This window comes from Gopherus flavomarginatus, chromosome 5, assembly GCF_025201925.1.
Source record: "Gopherus flavomarginatus isolate rGopFla2 chromosome 5, rGopFla2.mat.asm, whole genome shotgun sequence".
NCBI lineage: Eukaryota > Metazoa > Chordata > Testudines > Testudinidae > Gopherus > Gopherus flavomarginatus.
The window spans coordinates 126,455,281-126,468,096 of NC_066621.1; positions in this window are offsets into that span (position 1 = coordinate 126,455,281).

Consider the following 12,816-nt stretch of genomic DNA (forward strand, 5'->3'; position numbering starts at 1 on the left):
GAGTATTTCCTAGGAAAGTGAACCCCACTGCATTCTGAAAAGGCTTTGGGATTCCTGTTGACATTACTTCAGCAAACTGAATGGAAACAAAACTCAGATTAGGGTTTACATCTGTGCTGTACAAATGTGTTACAATGACTTTGACCATGAATAAGAAACCTTTGATGATTCAGGTATGTCCTTGCTTAGGCAAGCTGTTGAGAAGAATTCCAAACCCAGTGTCCACACATCACTAAAGGACTAATGATGCCATGCAAAAGTTTTTTAATGAACTTTTGTGCTGTTACCTTTACTCCCTCGTGCTCATGAAAGATGCCATCTTGACACCCCTGGAGATTAAAGCCTTTATTTCCCCCACAGAACAGTTACAGCATGGATAGCAACCCAGAAAGCTTCGCTCCCACACCTGTGAATTAGAAGTACCACCTTTAGCTATCTCAGTCTCCATAGCCCCTTTACTACTTCACATTTCTGTTATGACTGCCAGCAGTTGCTGTGGTAGATTCTGTGCTGTGGACATCTGTCTCTGACAACTGGACCGAGATCACCAAACTCATTTTGCAGAGGCTATTGGAAAACCAACCGCTTTCAATTGCTGCCAGCCGGCTCTGGATTTAAATCTGTAGCCTAGAGGTGAACATTTCATGTACTCCATTACCAAACTCCTGAGACATCTGGACCCTGATTGTCAGTGTTATCTTATGAAGAGGGATTTTCATATGTTCATATTCACGTTTTAGTAAAACTGACCTCAGGGAAGTGCCTATATATTTCTGACTTACAGTATCTTACAAATTCTAATTTTATAATACCACATTCCTGTCTCCTGACTCTCACTGTTGTAAATGCACTTCTCAAACAGCATCTGCAAACTCTGTAAAAACATTTGTCTTGCTATCAGCCATATGGTTTAAGAGAATTGTGGCAAATCAATAAGGTTCATTTAAAAATACAATCAGATACTGAACCACATGATGTCATATAACTTCTTTGCAATTAGTTACCATGTTATGAGCAGACAAATCTTGCTCAATTATTTCAATGCCTTAGAACTGTGATTTCTACTTAGTGGACCAAATTGATACCTGGATGTAACTTCACTAAAATTAAGGGGGTTATACCATGGAAGAATTTAGCACAATGAAATCACCTATCACAGCCTATGCAGCTGTTGCATAGGAACTTTACAGTGACCATATGCAAATATGAAACTTTTCACCCTTTAGTGATTTCTAAGGAATGAGCAAGCTTGTGTCTTGAAGCATAGTGCCTCAAGCTGTTGCACCTCTTATAAATGCAGCAGTCTTAGTACTGCTTACTGCCTACCTTGTCTTTTAAAAATTCCAAGAAGTGTAGGATCCATCTTACTACTTGCATAAGAGTATGTAGGATTGGGCCCCACAGTAGTAGCTCAACAAGTTGGTTGGGTTTAAAACTGTATTTTCATTTAAGGCCTAATAGGAAGAGGTGCTGAGTGCCCTTAACTTCCATTAGAGTCAGTGGGAGTTGACACTTAATGCCTTACAGGGTTGGCATTACCATCCCAAGACAAAGGGCAACAAGGTTTGTTTTTAAAATGTATTAACAGGAGGAAAAAATGCTAAGTGTCATTTTACTATTCATTAACAATATGGCATGAGTGATTTAGACACTGTTGTGATGTAACATATGGAAATTTGCAGTGGTGCAGGTGAATAAATATTGCTTATTCATAGTTAGATCCTAAAGGGTGAATTTGGGAAGAAAAATAAAGGTTTATTGATGCCAGAAATAACAGGTGATTTATATATAAAATGCTGCCATTTCTTTGATGCATTGAGAAAACCAAACATGATTAGATTTAAAATACATACCAGTCTTTGAGACATCATACTACTGCTATTAGATGATCTGCCCATTTTTCAAATATGAACACTAAATATAAAATTGCCTTCTGAAATCTGGCATCTCTGATTGAGAAGAGTGTTCCATGTGTCACATTTGCTGTAGCTGCTGTCTCTGGTCATGGAAAAGCTATAATCCATCTAGACCTTCTGCTGATATCCCACTGAGCTGTTTCATGTTGTGAAATGTGAAAATGAAATGACTAAAAAATAAAAACCTGAAATGGAAAAAGAGGAAAGGAGACACATGACATCGCTACAAAGGAAAAAAATTATTTTAAAAAAAGTTTACTCTGTGCTCCCCACATAACTGGAATGACCTCACATTGCCCATTCTTCAAATTCCTCCTCAGATATCTCTCTCACACACACACCCAACTTAACCAAAACAAAATGAGTAAGGGAGGTAACATCAGAGACCAGATTCTCAGTTACAGGGATGCAGTTGAGGGGAAGGGCAGCTTTAAACCACTTTTGCTCTCCCCATATTTTGGGACCATGCAGGGCCTTTGTGTAATTTAGAGCTGCTGCAGGACCCTTAATTTACACTCTGGCCAGAGAATAAGCACAGTGAAGTGCACTCTGGTCACACTTGTGATATGTCACTGATCGACTCCCCACCCCATGCTGAGGATTTGGAGCAAGTCTGGTGTAAAGCCCTTACACCAGTTCTAAATTGGTTGAGTAGCCCTCTCTGTACAGGGTATTCTAAGAGGTTCATTTATACCCACTCAAAGGCCCTTTCATGCTGCCACAATGGTGTACAGGGACATCAGAGTAACTGAGAATGAAACCCACTATATACAGTGCAATAAAGAGTAAACTCACATCTTTATTCTTATTCATCTCCCTGCAGTACCCATCTTCTTAGCAGCTATTTGTTATGTTGTGTAATTAATTCATTTAGGGGTTGATCCAGCAAGCATTACATTCAGAAGTTAATGCTTATTGCTGCGAGTAGTTCCACTGAAATTAATGATGCTACTCATGGCAAAAAATACTATCCCTCTGTAGCATGTGTTTACAGGATGGAGCCCCTAGATGTAAATTGCTTAGAGTAGAGACCCTGGCTGAGATTCTGTTCTGTATCTCTAAGAGGTGCAGCATAGGACTCAGGCCAGGGGAAGTGGGAGCTAAAGTGGCTTTAAGCCACCATAACATCTTAGCATCTGTAGGCTGCTCTAGGGGCTGGAGAAGCTCATGGCATAACAAACTCTAGAGCACTGCCTATGACAGCCTTCCCCAGCTGCCTAGGGGCAGCAGTACCACACATAATCTCCATAACACTATGCACTACAACTCCGTCCCCCTCTGACTCCTAACATGCCTCACCCCTGACACACACACCCTATGGCAGGACTTATAAGGGTGTCCCTGACAGTCAGCCTGTGGTTGTCTTCTTCACCCTCAGCTTCAGTGCTAGAGAGGGTCTCCTTTGCCCAGATCCAGGGCTTTAAGAGCCCCATTACACCACCCCAGGCCCCTTTACATGGCAGACAGGAGACTCAGACAGGAGTGAGAATCTCATTTTATGTCTTTTAATCTGTAATGCACTCTGCATATATCTGGCACTGGATACACAATATTATTATTATTATTAATTCAACTAATTAGATTGCTGTAAACAATTAAGCTCTTCCAGGAAAGTTTCTGTACTGTACAAGAGTCTCCTTGCAACAAACTGTGCAGCTTAGATATTGGGCCTGATTCTGATCCCACTTACACCTGTTTTACCTTAGTGTAACTTGATTTCAATGGAATTACACTTGATTCACAGTGTTGTGGGATAAGAATCTGGCTCTTAGCATGTAAAAACTATCACTGAAGAGTTCTCATTGGATCAAAGTCAAGTATGTTAAAGAAAATAGCAAACTAGATTAATAAAATCAAGCTGACTTTACAGCATTATTCTGTTTCCTTTTGTCATTTTCTTCCAAAAAATTTCTTACCAGCTCAATATGTAGTGCCATAGTTTAGTAGATGGCTAAAATTCTGGAATTTGGGGGTTCAAATTCTAGTGATGCCTCAGGAATGTTTCTGTGATGTGAAAGGAAAAGCCAGGGTCATGGAAGAGTATGTGTCAAATAAAGAAAAGATGTTAGGTGTATTTCAGGACCCTGGACAGTTAAAAGCACATTCATGCCTCATGACAGGCCAATCTTTAAGCAAAGCCCTACACGCAAACTTGGGGTCATTTCTCTTTTTTTGTCCATCTGTTTGGATGTTACATAATAACTCTTTAATGCTGTATCTGTTCAATTCCAAAATTTGGGGGAATGTTCTATGCATAAATGGGCAGAACACTACTGATTTATGTGAATGTCAGAAAAAATCAGATACACACAGAGCTCTTCGCATCTGATTAGCAGACCCAGCTTTTAACGAGGATTCTAATTGTCTATAGATTAAAGAACCAGCAGGTGACAACTCTTCTGCCATAACACCCTCATCTCAACTCTGCCCATCATCCCAATGGAGTTTAAAGTGTTGACACCGAGAATGATTTATCTCCCAGAGAGATAGAAATCATTTAACAAATTACAAGTTCCACAAACTTAACTATTTGTATTTACACATATACCTGAAATAAAGGGGGATGGAAGGGAATGGGAGGGATGTGAGGTGGAAATGGAGGGATGCAAAAAACCACTGTGTGTGCAGTGAGCTCAACCTAGAGACACAGTGAAGTGTGTGACCCTCTAGACATGGGTAGGGTAAAACGGGATTAGTCACAAGGGAAATCCCTAGCATGGGAAGCAAGGGAAAATGGAGGCAAGAATGGAAGACCATAGTAAGGGGAAAGGAGGAATGGAGAACACAGAAAACCCCTGGCATAGGCAAGGGGGGGGGTGGACAATTGTGGTATGGGAGGAGGGAGGCATAGGGGACAAAACACCTAGCATATAGCAGAAGAGGTAATGAGGGACACATAGTGTCCCTGACATGGAGAAGAAGGAGGGAACATTGGGATAATTGGGGCCTAGAAGGCCTAATTCAGCTGTGAGCCTAACTGTGGGAAGGTGTATGGAAGTTTGTAAAATGATTTAGTCATCTGTACCAAATCTTGATGTAAAAAAAGATAAGAAAAGTCCAACTCAGACTGTTACATGTGAAGAATGCATTCATCTAAACAAAAGGGTTTTGCTGACATAACTCAAGGACTGTGTTGAGAACATACCTATCTTGGTATCATGTGGTAGTACAGCTGTACTTAGGAGCAGATCAGATGGAAAGCAGAAACAAAGCAGGATCACACATGATCACAGCTGGAGTCTCCACTGAAGTGATGGTGCCAACCAGGTGTCTTCATTTGTGTATCTGAAGAATTTTCTTCCCAAGAGGAAGGCCAGCAGGCCTTGTTCTTGGTCAAGGAACTTTGTTTTCACCTGTGAGTCTGAAAGTCATCATATCATCATGACATCCAGGCCTCAGCCCATCTGTGGGGATATCTAATTGGCAGTACTGCAATAGGATCTGGATCTGTGTCCATTCCTTTTTGTGTAACTTTCTGCCGCACTATTTTTTCCTTCTATCCTATCTCTCTCCCTCAGCTTTTCAATGGATCCAAAAATAAACTGCACACATTACCACAGCGAGATGAAACAGACCATTCAGCTCTACACTGTCTGAGAAAGGATCCAACCAAACAATATCCCTGATTGGAACATGAGCCTGGGTCCAAGCAACAGGCTGTGACTGACCTGCCATCCAGTGTTCCAAGGTCACCACCAAAGCCATAAAAGCAGCAAAGAATCCTGTGGCACCTTATAGACCAACAGACGTTTTGGAGCATGAGCTTTCGTGGGTGCCATGTCATGCATCTGATGAAGTGGGTATTCACCCACGAAAGCTCATGCTCCAAAACGTCTGTTAGTCTATAAGGTGCCACAGGATTATTTGCTGCTTTTACAGATCCAGACTAACACGGCTACCCCCCTGATACTTGACACCAAAGCCATATTTCTCCCCACCTCTTCTGTCCTGTCTCTCCTCCACCTTGTGCCTGTTAAAAACAGAAGTGAATACATTTCACATATCAGAACAGAGTAAAGTTAACCTTTTCCTTCTCATCAAAGAAAGGTTTTTCATGAAAATAAAAGACTGATATTTTGCCTCCTAAAGGCAAGAGACTTTAATAGGTTTTAATTAAGTTTGCTTTGCATACTTACTCAATTTCAGTTTCAGTGTAAGTGCTTGTTTTGATTTCTTGTATTTGATCAATACACTTCCAACTTAAGAATGAAAGCTTCTGGTTGTTTGCCAAAGAACCAGGGTCTCTGTAAAAAACACTGAACCTTTGTATCTGATTTAATATTGGACTGTGAAAGTTTAAACACCTTTAACTCTTTTGGCCCTTGATATCAATACAACAGCTCACAAGTGAGATAGGCCTTCTAGGCTCCAATTATTAACACAGGATAAACAGAGCCCTTGGCATGAGGAGAAGGAAGGGGGTTGCAAGGAATCCCTGAAAGAGATGTGGATAGCAAGGTGGCACACAGGAAGTCTGTGTAGGGATGGAGAGCACAAGGAGCCCCTGGTGTGTGCTGTGAGCCCAGCCTACACAAACTATGAAGTGTGTAAGCCTTTAGCGTATCCAGATCTTGGAGGAAAAAAATTCCTCTAATCTGGTGCTTCTTAATGAGAGAAGCAAAGATTAAAAATTGACAGATTGCATTTAAAAGGTCACAGAATATCTCTGCATGTTGTTTGTTTGATTTATTTTTTTCCCTATTTCTTGGGGAAAGTGAAAAAGTCTCTCTTTAACAAATACACTCAGTTTATAGTAAAACAAAGGTAGACATTAAAAATAAAGTTTCTTATAACCTAAGAATACCAACATTTTATTGTATAGCTACAGTGTTTTCTGTTGCAAGTGAATTGTCAATTAGCGAACAAAAGAAATTTGCTGTAGGTGATATTCCCTAATTTAGCTAATCTATTTGTCACAAGACACTCAGGTATGGGGAACCAAAGCACCATTATGATGCACACTGAAGTAACCAAATCAGCAATATAGGCCACTCCAGTTAGTGATAAGGATCCAAGCATATGCAGATAATTAGTTATGGAAGATAATTCAGATTTCCAGAAATACATCTGTGAAATTCCACATATTGATCATGAGTTAAAAACAAAGAAACTTTGGATGCCACAGATGTTTTTGGTGTATTTCTAAAGACTAATCCTGCCATCTCTCTATGCACAAAACTATTGACCTCAGTGGGGGGTTCATAGTTCTCAGCAAGTATTCTTGCACTTCTGAAATGAGGATGTTGATGGGAGGAACTAAAAAGTCAGAGCTGCTTCCATTATTTTTTCCCTATAAAACAATTGCTGAGCAATAGCAAATGTGTAAACTTTCTTCCTCTCTAAATTACTGTTTAAAGAAACAATTCTTCATTTCCCAGCATAATGTTCAGAGGTTTGCATGTATTTTCACTGTGCAACAAACAGATGTAAGATTAATTTTTAATCTTTTGCCTATTGCATTCTTCACTGAATCTTCCACAAAATAACCATGCATCCTGTATTCTGAGTGAATATCAATCTATTTAGCAGAAGAAATCAATTTCTAGCCTGGATTAGGAGCAATCACAGCACAGTCTCTTACAGTACTGCTTTCTTTGTCTTTATTTTTCAATTCTCAGGACCACCCATATAATTAAGAATAAGCCTTGATACCATGTGGATCATAAAAGAAAAATATCTGCCAGACCTATCATCCTGTCTACAAAATAAATGCTAGACATATGTCAAAAATATTCAAGATCAACAAAGTGAGAATGTCCTTCCAAGGTTGAACTCTGTAAAGTTAGTGTTCTAGAGAAACACATAGATTTTACCTTTAGGCATAGCCTCTGTAAGGAGTGGCATATAGCTCCACCTTCCCCAGATGACCAGTGAAAAGGGAGCATAGGAGACTAGAGAATGTGGCCCCAACTATATTTCTGTTTTCCTAATACAAAATATTGCATAGTGTTTACGGTTATTTGGAACTATGCACTGATCCTGGGCTAGACTTCAGATCATGTTCATCAACATGGTTCAGATGGGCAATATCAGTGCAGGTTACCAACATTTAATATCCCTGTCATGCTGTCTGAAGTAGCTCACAACTGTGAGTGCCAATCTCAGGTAAGGCTGTCAGAAAACAGGGCAGACACCCTAAACTGGTGGTATATTCTACCATGAGATTTCACCAAGCCAGTAACAAATGTACAGTCCTGGAACATAATGTTATTCTTACCATGGCACCACAAACAGTCCCCTTAGGCTCACTAGCCTACCTTACCTCCCAGACAAACTGGACTTTGTGATACTGGTCTCTATACCAAATATCACATCACATTAGATTACTCCCAACCCCAAAAGATCAGTCACTTACCTCAGTTCAATGGATAAGATCAATCTCACACCAAAGACAATGCTGGCAGCCAATTTCTCTAGTAAACTAACTAAAGATTTGTTAGCTCATAAAAAGAAGATTACAGTTATTGAGAGGTTAAAACAGGCAAAATACATTAACAGGTGACTCTACCTTTTTAAGTCCAAAATGATAGCAGAGATGTAGTAATCTACTAGTTTTCCGTAAGTCTCTCAGGGTTACCCAAAATAAGTTTAGGCCAGATGCAAGACAGAGACACCCACTTTGCTGTGAGGGTCCAAATAGTACAGAAATGCTGGATCTTTTTTTGAATCCATATTTATAGCTCCTTTACACAGAGAGCAAGCTGACAGATTCTACACCCACATGGGCCTTCCTTTGTTGGCTGTGAGTGAGGAACGAATCATAGAATATCAGGGTTGGAAGGGACCTCAGGAGGTCATCTAGTCCAACCCCCTGCTCAAAGCAGGACCAATCCACAACATCATCATCTCAGCCAGGGCTTTGTCAAGCCTGACCTTAAAAACCTATAAGGAAGGAGTTTCCACCACCTCCCTAGGTAACCCATTCCAGTGCTTCATCACCCTCCTAGTGAAAATTTTTTTCCTAATATCCAACCTAAACTTCCCCCACTGCAACTTGAGACCATTACTCCTTGTTCTGTCATCTGCTACCACTGAGAACAATCTAGATCCATCCTCTTTGGAACCCTCTTTCAGGTAGTTGAAAGCAGCTATCAAATCCCCCCTCATTCTTCTCTTCTGCAGACTAAACAATCCCAGTTCCCTCAGTCTCGCCTCATAAGTCATGTGCTACAGCCCACTAATCATTTTTGTTGCCTTCTGCTGGACTCTTTCTAATTTTTCCACATCCTTCTTGTACAGTGGGGCCCAAAACTGGACACAGTTCTCCAGATGAGGCCTCACCAATGCCAAATAGAGGGGATGGATCACGTCCCTCGATCTGGCAGTGCTCCTCCTTATACAGCCCAAAATGCCATTAGCTTTCTTGTCAACAAGGGCACACTGTTGACTCATAGCCAGCTTCTCATCTACTATAACCTCTAGGTCCTTTTCTGCAGAACTGCTGTCTAGCCACTCAGTCCCTAGTTTGTAGTAGTGCAAGGGATTTTTCCATCCTAAGTGCAGGACTCTGCACTTGTCCTTGTTGAACCTCATCAGATTTCTTTTGGCCCACTGCTCTAATTTGTCTAGATCCGTCTATATCCTATCCCTACGTTCCAGCATATCTACCACTCCTCCCAGTTTAGTGTCATCTACAAACTTGCTGAGGGTGCAATCCACACCATCCTCCAGATTACACTGGTCTACAATTTTTGAGAAGTCGTCTGCTTCAGAGATAAAATGTGATGTTTATTATGTATTTTGATGCGCTGAATTCAAATATGACAATTAAAACAACTGATTGGCAACTGTTTCTAAGATATTTAAGTTTTTACATTTTTGTCTATGTATATTGTGTAGACAGTAGAGTTTTAATCAAAATTGTAAACCTAGGTCTTTTCATGTGTTTATGGTTGCTTTACATGATAATATTTCACCTGTCCTGTTTACGTAACACTTTAAAAGTCAGCAAAAGGCTTATATAATTAAAATTTATTATGAAACAAAAGGCAAAAAACTATTATGTACATAGTTTAGTCCTATTCCGTGTCTACTCAGAGCTTCTTGGCTTGTCTCTTGTATTCATTAAATGGAGCATCTCTTGTCACTGTCCAGCTATAGTCTGCAAGCATTGATGGGCTCCATTTGCCCTGACAGCCTGCCAGGAGATTCCACTGCTGTAGTCTGGAGCCCAACAGCTCTGCCTTACTCTTGGGTAGTTCCAAATCCCTGACAAGGTCATTCAGTTCACCTTGTGTTATGAGGTGTGGTTCAGAGGAGGAGGATGGGAGAAAATGTGGGTCCTATGACATTGATGGTTCAGGACCAGAAGTTTCATCCTCTTCCTCTTCCTCGTCTGACTCAAGTGAGAATGATTCTGGTGCATCAGGAACCGGCAGTCCTTCTCCGTGGGGTACTGGGCGTATAGCTGATGGAATGTTTGGATAATGCACAGTCCACTTTTTCTTCTTTGACACACCTTTCCCAACTGGAGGCACCATGCAGAAGTAACAATTGCTGGGATGATCTTTTGGCTCTCTCCAAATCATTGGCACTGCAAAAGGCATAGATCTCCTTTTCCTGTTCAACCACTGGCGAAGATTTGTTGCACAAGTGTTGCAGCAGATGTGTGGGGCCCACCTCTTGTCCTGATCTCCAATTTTGCAGCCAAAATAAAGGTGATAGGCTTTCTTAACCATAGTGGTTATACTGCGCTTTTGTGATGCAAAAGTCACTTCACCACAAACATAGCAGAAGTTATCTGCACTGTTCACACGAGTACGAGGCATCTCCGCTCACTTTGGCTAAACAGAAATGTGTCCCTTTGCAAAATCAAACATTGACAAGAGAGCACGACACTGTCTGATTTCTAGAGCTGATATAGGGCAATTTGTTCAGCAGAGTGATGTAAGCTTCGTTATGATTGCATCATCCATGACTTCTAGGAATAACATGATGCAATTCATATCATGTATGATGCAATACCAGCTTCAGTTTGCATCATTCATTGTTTTGCCTAAAAAGCAAGTACTGTCCAAACCCAGTCATAGATTTATTCATAGATCCAGTCAAAGATGTATTTTAGTCATTTCTGGTTTAAATTGAGATCCCTTCCCTTTATAACTTACTTATCCTCCGCCATTCCCAAGTCAAGGGTCGTATATACTGACCCAATAGCATATCTTGAAAACTACAGCCAATCAACAATTTTAAGCATCATTTTCGTTCTCAGTGACCCAGAAATAGTAAAGTTGGACTACATTTATTTCAGAAGCATTTTGGCTGTAGAGCAGTGTTATTAATGAAGATATTGAACAAAACTGGGCCCAGGACTGACCCTTGGGGCACTCAGCTTGATACCAGCTGCCAACTAGACATGGAGCCATAGATCACTATCCATGAAGCCTGATGATTTAGCCAGCTTTCTATCCACCTTATAGTCCATTCATCCAATCCATACTTCTTTAACTTGCTGGCAAGAATACTGTGGGAGACCGTATCAAAAGCTTGATGCAGATTGAATCTTTGATTGAATCATATTGAATGCACATTGAATCTTTGAATTTCTATTGTTGAACACAATGATCCTTGCCTTGAAGTTAGCATTCTACTTCCTTTGCATTCACAGATAATATAGTTCAGTGATATACATAATGCAATTGCCTGCCATTACATTATAATAGGCATACATAAGTGAAAACAATACAAGTAACATTTCATTAGTTTTAATGCAGTTTACACATCAAACTTCTCATTTTAGCACTAACACACACTGGTCTAGGGTTATCTAATTAAAGGGTATACATAATGTAATCCAATAGCAATCAACAAGTTATAGAGAAGTGACGACAATATCATTCACATTTCCTTTGAACTAAATTAACACTCGAGTGAATTAATACACAACATTTTTTTTTATTAACACAAAAGTGAACTGGCCTATTGCTCTGATCTGAGCTGGTCTGTCAGCATCACAATCCCATCTAAACACATTTGACAGGTTCATAACAAATACTTCTAATGTATAAATATTATAGGTTTGATTCTGACCTCACACTGCTGAGGATCAGGAGTAATTTCACTGAAGTCACTGGAATTACACCTGTGTTAGTGAAAGTAAAATCAAGCTCCAAATGGTCAAACTATGCGGGAATGTGAGCTTCATCATGATCTGGATATAGATAAAAGCCATCAAATCTTGCTAATGCTGCATCCTCAAGAGTTGGATGCCATAATCCATTCTGACATTTCTTTACATTAATAATCTATGTCCAGTCTCTTGCAATCTGGGTGATGTGAAAGCATCATAGTTTTCTAGTCATGGCACAGAAGGGATCAGGGACTAAGTTACAACTTTCAGTGTCAGTAGTATCTTATGAAAATGTCTCTAGATTTGTGATTTTAGATGGTAGCACTCAATGCTCAGTTTATGCAATTTGGGTTGAAATGCCCTTTTTGGCACAAGTCCCCCTTTCCTCCCAAATACAGCCAGCATGTAAATCTAATCTAGACATTTTGTAACACATGCCCATCACATGTTTGGTGGTTAAGGTGCAAAGAAGCCCTACCATGCATAAAATTACACACTTTTCAGATGACCCAGTGACAGTCACATAGTTGAACTGAACTATTAGACCCTAATTCCACCAAAAGGTCTGCACAGCATATATCTGAAAGTTATAGGCCTATATGGTCTTCTCTTGCACAAAAAAATTCACAGCTGGGAACAAACTACTAGGAAGACTCTAGGGTTCTGTAAGAATCATGGAGTTTGTGGGTTTTCCTCCTGATCCACAGGACTAGCAGAGGTGTGGCACTGGCAGGAGACAGGGCCAAGAGCTGCAACATAGGGTCAGAGAAGCCCAGGTAACCAAATCCACATAGCCACAGATCTCAGCTACCTACATGCAGGAACTCAGTG